The sequence below is a fragment of the Sphaeramia orbicularis genome, chromosome 15 (assembly GCF_902148855.1).
Source record: "Sphaeramia orbicularis chromosome 15, fSphaOr1.1, whole genome shotgun sequence".
Lineage (NCBI taxonomy): Eukaryota > Metazoa > Chordata > Actinopteri > Kurtiformes > Apogonidae > Sphaeramia > Sphaeramia orbicularis.
Window position 1 is genome coordinate 47720004 of NC_043971.1, and position 14956 is coordinate 47734959.

Below are 14956 nucleotides of genomic sequence, written 5' to 3' on the forward strand. Positions count from 1 at the left end.
TTAACACAACCTAGTGTCATATTAGGGCTTGTCGATTTTGATATGGAACTCACTCATCAGCTTATTTATTTAGTATGGTGTCAAGGACATTAATGCAACTGTATGGTTGCCAGGTGAGGGAGGCAGGCACTAGACCTATTAAAGAAGATTGGCAGAAGGTAGTGTGGTGACCACAAAAATCTGAAAACCTGGTAAAACCCAAAGGTCAGAGAAAGGACTTACATCCAGGAGAGCAGTTTGTAATTATTGCTGCTGTTACTGACAGAAAACAGCAGGCCAAGTGCAAGGGCCTTATTGATCCCAAGATGTATTAATCTTCACTTGATTGGAAGAAGAAAACCTCAAACCTCTCATGTGAATTCATTTTTTATCACTAGTCCAGCTACTGTGAAGCTATCACAGCAAGTTATATCCCATGTATGAAACTTTGGTCACTCAGGCTAATGCAGTTGGCCCTCAGTGCAGACAGTCTTCAGAACACCTTGTGGGATGTTACAGTTTCAAGGTGATGCCCTTTGGCCTCCAGGGGGCATCAGCAACATTCCAACAGCTCATGGACCAGATGCTGATGGAGGTGTCAAAGTTATGCTTCAGCATACCTGAATAATGCAATGATCTTTAGACCTGGGAAGAGCATGTGGCAAATCTCCAACATTTTCTCCATCTGCTCACACCTGCAGGCCTAACCTCACCCTTACAAGTGAATGGTGGAATAAATCAATGCAATTTAAGTGGCTGAACTCAGACAGGTCCAGTATTTAACCAATCCATCCATACTCAGTGCCCACAACCAAAAGGAAAGTGCTTTCTTGGGGATGGGTGAGGGTGGGGGAGGGTTGAGAGCAGTGACCATGCCTTTTTAAGACAACTATCTCTGATATCTGTTCTGCATAGTCTGGACTTCACATATCCATTCACACAGACAAATGCCTCTACTGTAGGAGCAGAGCTGCTGCAGAAGGTGTCTGGCAATTAAGTCTGCTGAGGAGTCACTGGAAGGCTGGGGTGGTGGTGAAGGTGGGTAGGTTGTGTTTGGGGCTCTCTTGGTCCATGCCTCAGTATCAAAAACTTAAGCCAAGACTGGTCCAGCCTGAAAAAAACTTGCATGTTAACATAATGTCCTTAATAAAAATGTGTAAAAGCTGTTGGTGTTAATGAGATTTACTCCCTCGATGTGAAACAGAACAAGAGATTTCATGATACTAGATGGCATTAAACCATAAGGTATTAAACCATGGGGCCATCAGGTATTAAGGTTTAGACAGGCAGGACAGACAGTGGTAGACAGGCAGAAAGGACAGAGACAGACAGAAAGACAGACAGCACAGAAAAACAGACAGACAGAAAGACAGCACAGACAGACAGACAGACAGACAGACAGACAGACAGACAGATAGATAGATAGATAGATAGATAGATAGATAGATAGATAGATAGATAGATAGATAGATAGATAGATAGATAGATAGATAGATAGATAGATAGATAGATAATTAGACTGTAAGGTGCAAGATAAACTGCAATATTCAGAATGATGAATTTTAATACCATCAAATCCAACACTCCCAGCGTCTAAATAGGAAGAAATGACACCATACATTCACACTTAATGACAAGGGAAAACTTGACTAATCAGTTCAATATGACAGATTTATTTTGGCTTAAGTTTTATTTAAGAAAAATCTGAAATACAGCAGATCTAGCAGATCATGCACAAAGTCACACCCAAATAATTTCTACAACAACCATGTCAGACAAACCAATCCTAAACAAGCAACTGTATTTGAAAACTAGACTTCCATACATTCCTGAGGGAAATGTAACCCATGTGCTCTTGCCTCTTACCGGATCGGTGGACTTGTGCGATGTAGTGTATCTGTGTGTCAGTGTTTGTGGACTGATGTCGCCACAGACTTCTGTAGACCTGTATTCAGATGAGAAGCCCCTCCCACAGTCTGTGTCAGTCCTGTTACAGCAGTGTTTAAATAGGCTCCTTTAATTGAATAGTTCCATGTGTCTGTGTATGTGATCCCAGGTGAGCTCATTCATTTCATAGAGAGAATTTATGGGAAGTTTTTGAGCTTTATTATATTTATATATTTTTATATTTATTCTATTGCATTCATTATTTATTTTTTAGATTATTTTAATTGTACTGCATCTGTATTTGTGTATCTTTTTTTTGTGGAGCCTTAATTACCTTAATTGTCTGCAGCTGTGATACACAGACCCAATGTGCTGTTACCATTACAACGAGCAGTGCAGCCACTGAGGACACAGACACAAGCACACTCATCTATGACTGAACACTGAAAACAGCTCCTGAACAGCTGCTAATTATGGGAAAACATAAATGATAGGTGAAAACTAACATAATCGTGAGCAGCAGACAGACCTGGGAAACACAAGATGTAGTTTTTTTCTCCGTATTGTGAGAAATGACCAAGTTATGTCAGTGTAAAAAACAGTCAACTCACCAGGAGCACAGCAATCTGTTTACCACTGATTTGTACTGATTTGAATAGGAGCCGAGAAGGGATTTGCCCCTAAACTATTGCCTACCATTTCACTTTAGAAAGAACTAGGTCTTCAAACATGGGTTTCATGTGAAGCCCAGGAACCGTGGCTACATTTTGGAAAAGATCGTTCACCTCCTATTTATCGTTTGCCCGGAGGGTGAGTTGTTCAGAAAATTTTCAGGTGAATTTTCGCTGCTCCTCCACTCTAGGTGATGACATCACCCACTCTAACAGATCAGATTTTGACTAAACTCAGGGGTTTTTGAAGACTCACCTATTGAAAACCATAAACCCCATCCTCATACCACAGACAATTTTTGGAGAGATGACAAAATGCCTGCATTTTAAAGTACAAATGAAGTCTGTAGGTAAAAGTATGGCGAAGCAGTAGTGGTCAGAAACGGATAACTTTTTTGTCATTCCATTGAAAATGAATGGGTTTTTTTTGCATTCTTGTGCGAAAACCGTAGGTGATATTGTTACCACGTGACCACACAGATAATCTTTGGGCCAAGCTGAACATTTGTGCGTTGACAGAATAATTTTAGCACGAATCGTTTGGGAATGGTAGCCACTAAAAATGGCCCCAATTCATTTCGGATGGACAAATTTGACCAGTTTTTCACAATTTTAACAAAATACGTGCATCGGAATGTCAAGCCATATACATAGCACATCTTTCGAGATCAGCTGCACATTTTTGTAATAACATGTTGGGTCTATTACCAATGGTCGGGCTGCATTTTTTTTCAAAGTTTTTGTATAAGTCAGAAGAAGAAGAAGAAGAAGAAAAAGAAGAAGAGGAAGAAGAAGAAATATGATGAACAATAGTCCCCTGTGCATTGCATTACATGCAAGCACATGTGGAAATATCTATTTTTTTCCTGCATCATGCATGAAAAACAACTAAGGATCTCAGGAACAAATATTCATAATTGAAGATGGCTTACATTGTGGTGAAATACAATTGTTGTGAGAAAAAAAAAAAAAAAAAATTTTAGAACTCACGGTGGTGCAGACAGACAGACAGACAGAGAGAGAGAGAGAGAGGGATGGATGGATGGATGGATGGATGGATGGATGGATGGATGGATGGATGGATGGATGGATGGATAGATAGATAGATAGATAGATAGATAGATAGATAGATAGATAGATAGATAGATAGATAGATAGATAGATAGATAGATAGATAGATAGATAGATAGATAGATAGATTTGAACACAAGAGCAAACACACTTTACATAATAAATTAGAAGTGTAAAAACAGAACTAGTAACCAGAACTAAGCTGAAGAAAGTGAGAAAGTGCTGTGCATTTGAGAGCTGTCAAATTAATTTCCTTCATTTACTGTTTATTTGACTGTTTGTTTTCATATCCAACCAATTCTGTAAAGCCCTGTGAGGCAACCTCGTTGTGATATACAGCTCTACAAATAAAATTGAATTGAATTGAATTGAATTGAATTGAACTGAATTTTACTTCAGGGACAACATGTTTCCCAATATGATCTCAAGCCAGTAAAATAAGCATAATAGCTTTGAGAACTCCAAATTTTTTTCTCTGCTTTAGTTAAACTTCCTTAAGAAAAAGAGTGAATCTTAACAATATTATTGCTAAACTTACAATTAATTAATACGTATACAAACACACATGCATGCATACATGTACATACAAGTAGTACATTACAACTACAGATCACACTGGATCTACAAATACACAAACATTTAGCAACAGGCAGAAGATATTGTTAAAATGTAGGAGTTTGGAACTAACATGAGTTTGACATCCTTGACTGTTAATATCTTTGGTGTAATTGTTGCACTTCGGAAATTCATCCCAGGGCCAGATTGGAACCTTTGACGAACACAGTTTTGCCCACGGGCTGTATGTTTGATGCCCCTGGTGTATGTAATTTGGGAGCAATTAAAGTTAAAGTGACTTGACTGCAAAAAGCATTAACTTAAATATGATATATACATTAAATTGTGCGTGTTGATAGGTTGTGGCATTTCAGATCTGTGATTACAATGTGTTTGTCAGTTTAACCTTCTTACCTCTGTGAGATTTTTGCAAATGCCTTGAAGGTGAATGAAAGTGCAAAGCAGCCCACACAGCCTTAAGGCCTGTTTAGTCACTGAAATTGCCAAGGTTGTTGTCACGGTCAAATGACTACCAAAAGTTAATTGACCTTATGACATTTTGTGAGGCACTTAACCGTTTAGCATCAGTAGCATCAATTTGTGTTCATTCGCATCATGTGGGTCCTCAAGCCTTCAGCTACATGAGGCATCGCTGCACTGCTTTGATCAGCTGAGCACAACTGCACATAATTGAAATATGCAGATAGTTTCTCTTTCTTTCTTTCTTTCTTTCTTTCTTCTTTTTTTTTTTTTTTTAAAGATGTGTCCCAATGTTGAAAGCTGTTCACTCTAAAAGGCATGTCCCAAACACTGGGACGTCGAAAAAATCATTTATGGTTGGCTTTTCCAGCTGAACTGTCTGGTTTAAAAGGAACTGAAGAGATTGGGAGGAGGGATACAGCGAGTGGAGGGGGGCGTTTGGGCTGTGGTGGGGTGCTTAAAGGGGCTATGAAGGGGAGGTGGGTGTCTTCCTTTTGATCTTTTTAGGGCAGCAAAGAAAGAGTAGGGAGGGAGGTGGGGGGTGGTTCACCCTGAGCTGGCAAACACATTTAGCTGGTAATTGTTAAGATCAGACTGACAATCAGTCTTGGAAATGGATGGACAAACAAAAGTTTACAGCTCCAATTGGAAAAGTCAACAGGTCTCGCATAAGGTCTGTACATAAACAATGAAACTGTCGAGTTAGAGCTTCACTTTTCTCAGTTGTTTGCATTTCAGTTCTGCAGTCTGCTGTGGCTGCTGGCTTTTGTTAGTACTGCTGAATGAGAGCGGAAGAGAAAGCATATCACACACAGCAAATGGGAGAAAACAAAAATGAGGTAAAAAAAACAAGATGAAAAACCCTAGCAGGCCTTTGTAACTTTAAATCTAAATAAACAAAATGAGAACAGTCTAAGTTGTTTGATAAAAAGGTGAAAACAACATAAAAAAGAACCACATGAAACAGACAGAAAAGGGAGCTGACATTGAAAACTGATTTGTACATAGAAGTGAAGTTAATAGTCATTACTTTCAGTCAATTAATTAAATTAGTTTAATAGACTTCATACTATATTGTTGCACAGAGTTCGGTTTACTTTGCCCAGAAACAGCCACTAGAAATATCCTTCAGATGCCTGCTGATATTTAGAGCCTTTTTACACTAGAACCTGTACATTTTCACTTTAACTGTAGTTAGACATTGTGTATTAATGTCATATCCTCTATTTGTAGGTATTTGTAAGTATTCGTGGTTTTTGTAATGGCAATTGCTCTAACGTTACACTTGTGAAGGACAAAAGTCAGATGAGTAACTAATTAAAACTGTTATATCAAAATGAATGTGTGAACCTGAAAAACAATCCTGAACATGAGATCTTTTCAAATTCAAATTATTTAAGATTTTTTTTTCCATTTTTGTTCAGAAAATGTTAAAGAACTGGGACATTGCTGAGTCAGATGAATGATTTTGCGGTGTGGAATCTATGTCAGTAGTACAGTTATTCATGTTTTTTCATGTTGTATATGCCTTTTGCAGAGAGGTTCAAATGAAGTGTGAGGCAATGAAGCTTGACTTTAAATACATTTTTTTCTCTGTTATAGTGGGTGACATTACTCACACGTAAGCTCATTTTCTACCAACATTCACAGCAATTTTTATGACCAGGACCTGGATAAAAGAATCAAAAGCGCAACTTTAAATACTCAAAAGAGTGTATTTGTCAAATGGACTTCATCATCCATCCACTTCCTGTAGCTCCTCTTCATTTGCTCTATTTTCCAAGTGATCAAAACAGAAATGAAGTGAATCTTGTAGAAATGGAATATACAAGTTAGCAGACACACACTGGCTTTAGTGGGTGACCATAAGTGCAGAACACTGCGAGTGTGCTCCGCCAATCACTATTCTTCAGCACAAAGTCTCACACCCCTCCTTGGAACTTTTTTCAAGTCTGGGGTCGAGGAAAGGTTTTTACCCAGGTAAGTTAGGTGGAAACCCACCAAGGTTTTTCAATAGCCTGGGTAAAGCAAAGTAAAGTTCCTGGAAAAGTTCCTGCGATGAAAAACAATTAAGAATTAACCTGATTATTTTCCCAAGGAAAAAAACCATATTCTAAAGTTGCTGAGAGGGATTCCTTACCTGACAAAAGGCAAAAAATAAACAGCAGAATAGGCGAGATTAGAGAGAGTGTGGACTGTGCTGGTTTACACATTATTACAAAAAAAAAGTAGATCGCTGCATATTTTAAATGTGTTCCTTATGAATATGTACCGTTATTTTATCTAAACTGATTTTATTTCTGCTAGCAAGGCAGTAGAAGCACCTACTACTCCAGATGACAAAAAACAGCTGTAGATTAACTTACAACAAACCTTTATCCTGTTACCTCAAGATAAAATTATGGTGGTAATATCAATGGATTAGTAAGTGTCAAAGGACTGGTGAAATGTTATTGAAGACAGAATCACTGCAGTTAAATTTGACATCTGCTTACAGGAATGGGTTAACATGTGTCAGAATCATTCACGTAAAAATCCATTTAAATAATTCATATATGGTAATCAGTCCACTTAAAGTGTTCATTTTAGCTCTTTTAATACCTGAGGCCGCTGCTGCTTCACTTTGAAGTCATTTTTGCTTAATGAAAAACTACAGAACTATTTTTCTAAACAAGAAATGTTTAGAAAAACTAAGTAATGAAAAAAAAAAACAACAAAAAAAAAACATCAAGAGTGGAATGAGACACTTGTTTGGCTAACATTAACTTGCAATAGAAGGATTATTGGTATTCATTAAGGCTAGAATATGGAAGAAGGTCTGAATTACATACTACAGTCCTTTCTGTCTATGTCTCTGATATTTCAGAGAATGTCTGATTGACCCTTTACTTACTACATAGCCTGAGCAAAAAAAAGTCAAAGGTTTGTGGGACTGGCTTTAGTCTTGATCATACAAAGTATTCACTGTGGCATTGTCTCTACAAACTCATAAACTGTCCAGCACATCCTAAAGATTCTTCCTAGGGTTAATGTCTGAACTCGGGTGTTTCATGTTCCCTAACCACTCTTTCACAGTTTGAGCCTGATGAATTATGCATTGTCATCTTGGAATATGCCTGTGTTATCAGGGAAGAAAAAATTAATTGGTGGAAAAACCTGGCATCATATTCAGATAGGGAGCTGATCTCCTTTTTGGGCACATAACATTGCTGAATTTTAACCTTACCACCTGAATCAACCTCAGATCCTAACAGTGACACCTCAGTTTTTTACAATAGACACCAGGTATGATGAGTATCACTCCCCCACCTCTCTGGAACAGGTTAAATCTGAATTCATCAGACCACATTGATCCAAAATCCAATTTTTATACTCTTAGCAAACTGAACCCTTTATTCTGGTTACAGATACAAATAAATTTGAATTATTCCAAAGGGGGTATTCAGTTTGATTAAACCTCACATAGTCTGCAATTCAATGGGATTTTGCACCTTCGTCATTCTGAATATTACCGTTTATCCTTGCACCTTACAGTCTCATTATCAGGTTTTTGTTTTCTTGTATATTCAGTCTGTCTGTCTGTTCTGTCTGTCTGTCTATCTATCTATCTATCTATCTATCTGTCTGTCTGTCTGTCTGTATACACTACATGAGTTCTAATATGATTTTTTTTTTTTTTTTTTTTTTTTTTTTTGTACAATTGTATTCTTCGATTATGAATTTTGAGATCTTAGTTGTTTTCAGCATGATGGAGGACAAAAAAATAGATTTTTTCTAATACAGTAGCATGTTTAGGATAGCTTTTCTGACATGGTTGTTTTAGAAATTATTTGGGTGTGACCTTGTGCATGATCTGCTAGATCTGCTGTATTTCAGATTTTTCTTAAATAAAACTTAAAGCCCAATAAATCTGTCATATTGAATGAATTAATCAAGTTTTTCCCTTGTCAATTAAGTGTAAATGTACGCTGTCATTCTTTCCCTATTTCGACTCTGTAGTGTTGGATTTGATGGTATTAAATACTGAGTACTGAGAAAATATTAGCTAATTTTGTATTTTCTTGAAACATGTGCTCTGTGCTGTGGGATATGAAGTCTCTCCATTAACCTCTGAGTTTTTCAGTGAAAGTAAATTCCAATGTGCTACACATACAGATTTAGCAAGAGTTGTTTGCTTCCTGGGAAATCCTTGACTGCCTGTGTCAGTGTGTATACAAGTGGCTGGAGGTTTTAAGTGCTTTTTGATGGGGGCAGTTTCTGTGTTTGTGCATCATGGCTGCTGAGCGAGCCTAGGTCCTGGTCCCCAGTCACCCTGCTATTCTATGACTTCAACAGGAGGGTCGAGGCAGGGTTAAATTGCTCCCTAAGCAAATGAGGGAGGTAGCTGTGTTTGTTTATCCGGGGTTAAGGATCATAGTTGTAGCTCAATAAAATGGATGAAAGCAATATTGCCCCGTTTTTCTACCCTGGAATTGCTTTACATTTGCATGGCAGCACTGGTGACACAGAAAGGTGTGATTTTTCCCACCAACCAGCTCTTCAGTCCTTGGAGGCAGTACAGTCCAGGCCCTTATTCAGGCTATTCATATGATTTTAGATACAGTTCAAGCAGGACAATTCGTCTGTAAATCCACAGGTTGTCAAACTAAACGAGCGCTAACTTTTATGGCTTTGTTGAGTCATGAACAACCAGCTACGATTAATTGTTCTGTTGACTGAGAGATTATATAGGAAGTCTTCAGGGACAAATCCTTCTGGTAATTCAATGTGGAAGGATTTAAGGAGATTAATGTCAAGACCATTTTATTTAGCGCAGTTTAAATGGACCATTCATAGGTTGAGGGAACGACTCCATCTTCCATGTGTGTCCTCGCAGAAAAGAGGGATACATTCAAACTATAGTATAGGCTGAATCGATTAACGCCAATTTGAATTGATTACAAAATTTGATTACAATTTCATGAATCAAGGCTTCATTTCCTTGACGTGAGCCTGTACTGGTCAAGCTTACAGCATTAATTGTGCTTTGAGAATCACAAAGCACATCATAAGAAAGGGAGGTGCAAATTCAGTAAAAAAAATTGCCATAAATGCACCACACTGGACTTTTTAATTACATGAATTATGCACGTGAGCAGAGCCATTGCCAGTCGTAAGTGATCTACCTGTTTTTGATTCCGGGTACATGGATTATGAGTATTCAACGAGTAGTCAGTGAGCAGATAGTGGAAAGTATGTGTTCGCACTGTTGTTCGTGCAGCCGTATGCTTAGCATTCCACCATTGTCCTAGAGACATGACATTGGGACATCAGGCAACAACGGTAAGTTACCGGATGGAATCGCTAGCATGACACGTGATCTTGTGAGATAGCTAGCAATGAAAATCACTAGGTACCCTTTCATTTTGCTGCTGCTAAACATTGGTTTCACTGTTGTGTTTCACATGGATGCTGATTTTGATGCACATGACACCAGGATCAACACAAACAACATGGAGTGTATCTCAGATGAGACGAGGACAAAAAGGCAGAAAATGTCTACATGCTCACTTTTCTGCATTGGAATCATCACTTTCTCCTTTAAACTTTTAAGCTTTTACACAAACATTACAAATATTTAAACTTACGTAATGTTACTGGCCTGGTAAAAAAAAAAAAAAATTCCTTTCAAATATAATAGCTGAGCCAAAAGCATAATAATACAGAGGTTGCACAAAATAATGGAAACACCTTAAAAAGTCAACAAAATATAATTTAATATGGTGCCTTTTGCTGCAATTACAGCCTCAATTCTCCGAGGTATTGATTCATACAACTTGTGAATTGTTTCCAAAGGAATTTTAAGCCATTCTTCAGTTAGAATACCCTCCAACTCTTTTAGAGACGATGGCGGTGGAAATCCACGTCTTACTTGAATCTCTAAAACTGACCATAAATGCTCAATAATGTTGAGGTCTGGGGACTGTGCCGGCCATACGAGATGCTCAACTTCATTAGAATGTTCCTCATGCCATTCTTTAACAATTCTAGCTGTATGGATTGGGGCATTATCATCTTGAGGTGAAGGTGTTTCCATTATTTTGCCCAACCCCTGTATATTAATATCACTGTATTTAAGTTTCATTTATTAGATATAACTGTAATAAAATCTCCCCCTCTCTCTCTCTCTCTGTATTTGTCTGTTTAACTTGATGGTTAAAATAATCTCTAGTCCTGTCTGCGCTCCTTAGCCTTTCAAGCTATCTCCAAACGAAAGTGGAAGCACCTGTTTACAAACATAGACAATAGTATGATATGAAATATGTCTGACATGTATGACATGGAACTCACTCTTGAAGATGCATGTACATTTACTTTTTTTTTTTCACTGTGAGGATTTTTTGATTTCCCATAATTGGCCAGTAGATGGCAGTGGTGTAACATTGACTTTCTTCAGTTGACCAAACTTCCTTTTTAGGACACATGTGAAAGCTAATCAGTACCAAGTTACTGACTATACCTGGCTAACTGTTGGCTAGTAATAGCATGATTAACTACTACAGTTGGATAATACCAGGGGGAGAAACATTTTTAAAGAAAAGTGTGTATGTATGCGTGTGTGTGTGTGTGGACATATGACTAATCAGATTGGGATTTGTGACAGAGAGAGCCACATTGAAAGAAGTCAGCATGCATTGGAACTTGGAAGTGTTTTAGATTACACAGACCTAAAAATATACAGGTTTTCACTAATTTAGAGGTGGTTTTACAAATAACAGCTTTAATAATGCAACATTTGTTATTTACACACTGCACAGCGCTTAGTATACAATCATCTACGTCCACATCATCTACATAAATCAAAAATAATAAACAAATAAATCATAAATCATCATAAATCAAATCATCGACGTAAACACAAATTTTGTGAATTTGCCTTTAAGAGATATACGTCTACATAAAAATGAAGGTGATTTTAAAAGTTGTTTTTCTGTTTCTCTCTTACAGGGCATGGTATGGATGACATCCGCATCACCCACACCATCTCTCTTTGTAAGAGAGTTGTTAGCAGTTCCTCCTACAACTGGAGGAAAAGAAGGGAACTGGCAGAAGCGCAGATGCAGCTGGGTCTTCCTAGTCACCAACTTGTCACAGAGTCAGCAACACGCTTGGGATCTAGGCTGCAAATGATTGAGAGGGTCCTGGAGCAGGAAAGAGCACTTGCTAAAGTCCTCTCTGCTGACAAGAAAACCTGAAGTCGTGTCCTTACCTGGCAGGACATAGAGGACCTGGAGGCAATTCAGAAAGCTCTGAAACCCCTTCAAGACTTCACTGATGCTCTCTCAGAAGAGGACTATGTGACCATCTCATACATCAGGCCCGTGCTCCAGCTTTTCAATGCTAGTCTTCTGGCTACTGAAGACGGAGACAGTGAGCTTTGTAAATCCATTAAGACCAGAGTCATGGATTACCTCACAGTAAATATGCAGACCCAGCCACTAGTCATCTGTTGGACATCACATCATTTCCAATAAAATGTCTAGCACAACCTCTGATACCTCTGATGATGTGTATGTGTAGTCATGAATATATGGTACCCATCTTTTTTTTTCTTAAATGTCTCATTACGCTTAATGACGTATGGTGGTATTTCTGAATTATTCCACCTTTTCCTATAAAAATGCTTGTGGAATTGGTCCAAGACAAGGTTGTGACATTACATTATGCTTCTATGTTTCAGATTTATAGGAAGATGTTACAATTGGTTGTTTCTTACAGAAAATAGTATACGTGTTTTCATTCCATTCAAGCACCCCATCCGAGGCAAGTAAATATCAATGTTTATTTGAGACTTAGTCAGACATAGTTAAGATTGAAAAAAGTGAAGTGATGATAAATTTTCTTTTCATACAGAGCAAATGAAAGCGAATGAAAGTTCTGGAGTTCTGGAGTGATCACAACAAAGACAGCAATTTAATAATGACACAACTACAGAGCAGAAAACGAATGTACCATTTCATTTCATACATTAGAGCACATGTTATAATGCCAATCCTGATGCAAAGAGACAAGAAAAGAACACAAAAGGTATTTTGGTGTCTTTGCAGGTCTGGATGCTAGGGCCTAACTGAAAATGGACTCAGGGGTGAGTGGCACAGCACACAAGCAGGCACACCTTAAATGTCTGATACTACTTTTGTCTCAGTTCCCAAATAAATGTTCTCTCTATTTAACCTTTCTTAAGTGATTTATCACCATTTATCAGGATTTTATCCTCTGTGATTTGCATTTTTTCTGTGAAAATCAGGTATTTTCCTGTATTTGAAGACCCTGGTGCTAAAAGTACTGATATCACAAAAAAAAACAAAAAGTCTGTTAAAAAATTTTTAGAGGGTGGACTTAGCTAAACAAATACATCATGTTTATATGCTCAACTTGTCCAAAAATGTGACTTCGGTACTTTTAGCACCAGAGTCTTCATTATTTTAATTTGATGTAGTGTTTTATTCTGAACATACAATGAAATTTAACATATATGCAGCAAGCAAAACACAAATAATAATACAAATATCAACAATTATAACAATCTTAGACAAAAGAACAGCACAATAGTTTCATTACATACCCGAAAAGGGGTGGGAAGTGCAATTTATTTAATCCCACCCCCTCTCCAGAAATATTATTAATAATAAATATTATCTCCCTATTTTATGAATCATGTACTTTAATCATTATGGAACTTTAGAAATAGTGACTTTTTCTGTCAAATCTGTCATTAACTAAACATAAACCCAGTGTGTCCATCCATTGTCACTGACCCAACTCCATGGGTTTTACTGGGGAATCAATGTTGTAGAAGATGAAGGTGTTTCCATGGTAACTGCAAAGCCTCTGAACGTCCAAATATGGTCATAATCTAGGGATGGGAATCGTTAAGAATTTAACGATTCCTATTCCATTATCGATTCCCATTGGGTGAGGGAATAAAAGAGTACAAACGGGTGTGTTTGCATCAACTGTATATTTCCATCTCTGCACAGAAAATATATCATATACAGTGTGTACAAATAATAATAACAGATGACGCCGAGCCCGGTTCGGGGGAGTGGGGTGCGGGGGCGGCGGCATGCAGTGAAAGTGAAACTGAAGACGCGTTAGTAATTCCTCTATTACCGCATTTACGTGGAACCGGTTCGACTTGGCTCGGCTTGTCTCCCGTTGCTGTGCACCTCATTTCCTTCCCCTACCTTCGGAAACTTGTGTTTGGGTACGACGTTTGTTGCCCGCACCGGAACCGGAACTGGGCCCGGCGTTCACTCTGCTGCTATATTCACGAGTGCCGCAAAGTAGCGTATCGAATACGTCACATTCCTGTAAATGAGTCACATGCTGTGTGGACAAATGTTTGGGCAGATTGGAGGGATTCCACACTTTTGAAGACATGGAAGCTTAGCAAGTCTTACAAGTAAGTGGACCTGGTGTCGTCTTTTTAAACCGTTTCTGCTTCAACACCATGTTGGCTACGTTCTGACCAAAACAATGGAGCGTACACGTGAGGAATCGTTAAGCAGGCAGGCAAACGATTCCAAGGAATCAAGCTACTGGGAGCCAGTTCTCAAAAAGAACCGGTTCTCGCCGGTTTCATCCCTAGTCATATCTGATGACCATGAAAGATGAAGAACAGTATTGTAACACCCCGGAGAGTTCCACTCAATGATGAAGCCAGTAGTGACGTTCAGTGGGTTTATTAATCATTCACAGGACAATCTGTAACACGGCTCTCCTCAGGTACATCAGCATCCGCACACAACCCTCTACTTCCGCTTTTCTCAGCCTCTCAGCCATCCCCCTTAGTCTCTCTCTCTAACTCCGCCCATCCTCAGTCACAACCACCTGAACCAAAACAGTGCAACTAAACAGCAGAACACAATGACATAAATAACCCATATTGGTTAACTATTACAGATTATCACAACTGCTCCCCCCTTTATGAAGCCCCTCGCCCACGAGGGGTCAAAGAATAGTCATTAAACCGGGGAGGCCTCCGTCTTTGCCTCCTGGCCTACCCTGCCCAGGGCCAAGTCCAACTTCAGTCCATGTTGGTGAGGGGCACGGTGGTGACACAGGTGAAGTAGGGTCAATGGGACCAGGGGGTGTTTTGAGAACAGGGTGGGGGGTCCCCAGGCCGTAGACAGTCCTGTGCTGGGTTGTGAGGCAGGCACCTCAATGAAGGTGTCGCGGTCCCCCTGTAGGGTGCCAGTCTGTCCCGGTGCAGGATCACCTTGCGACCTCTAGGAGGTACCTGCACCCTGTATACAACCTCCCCTACACGT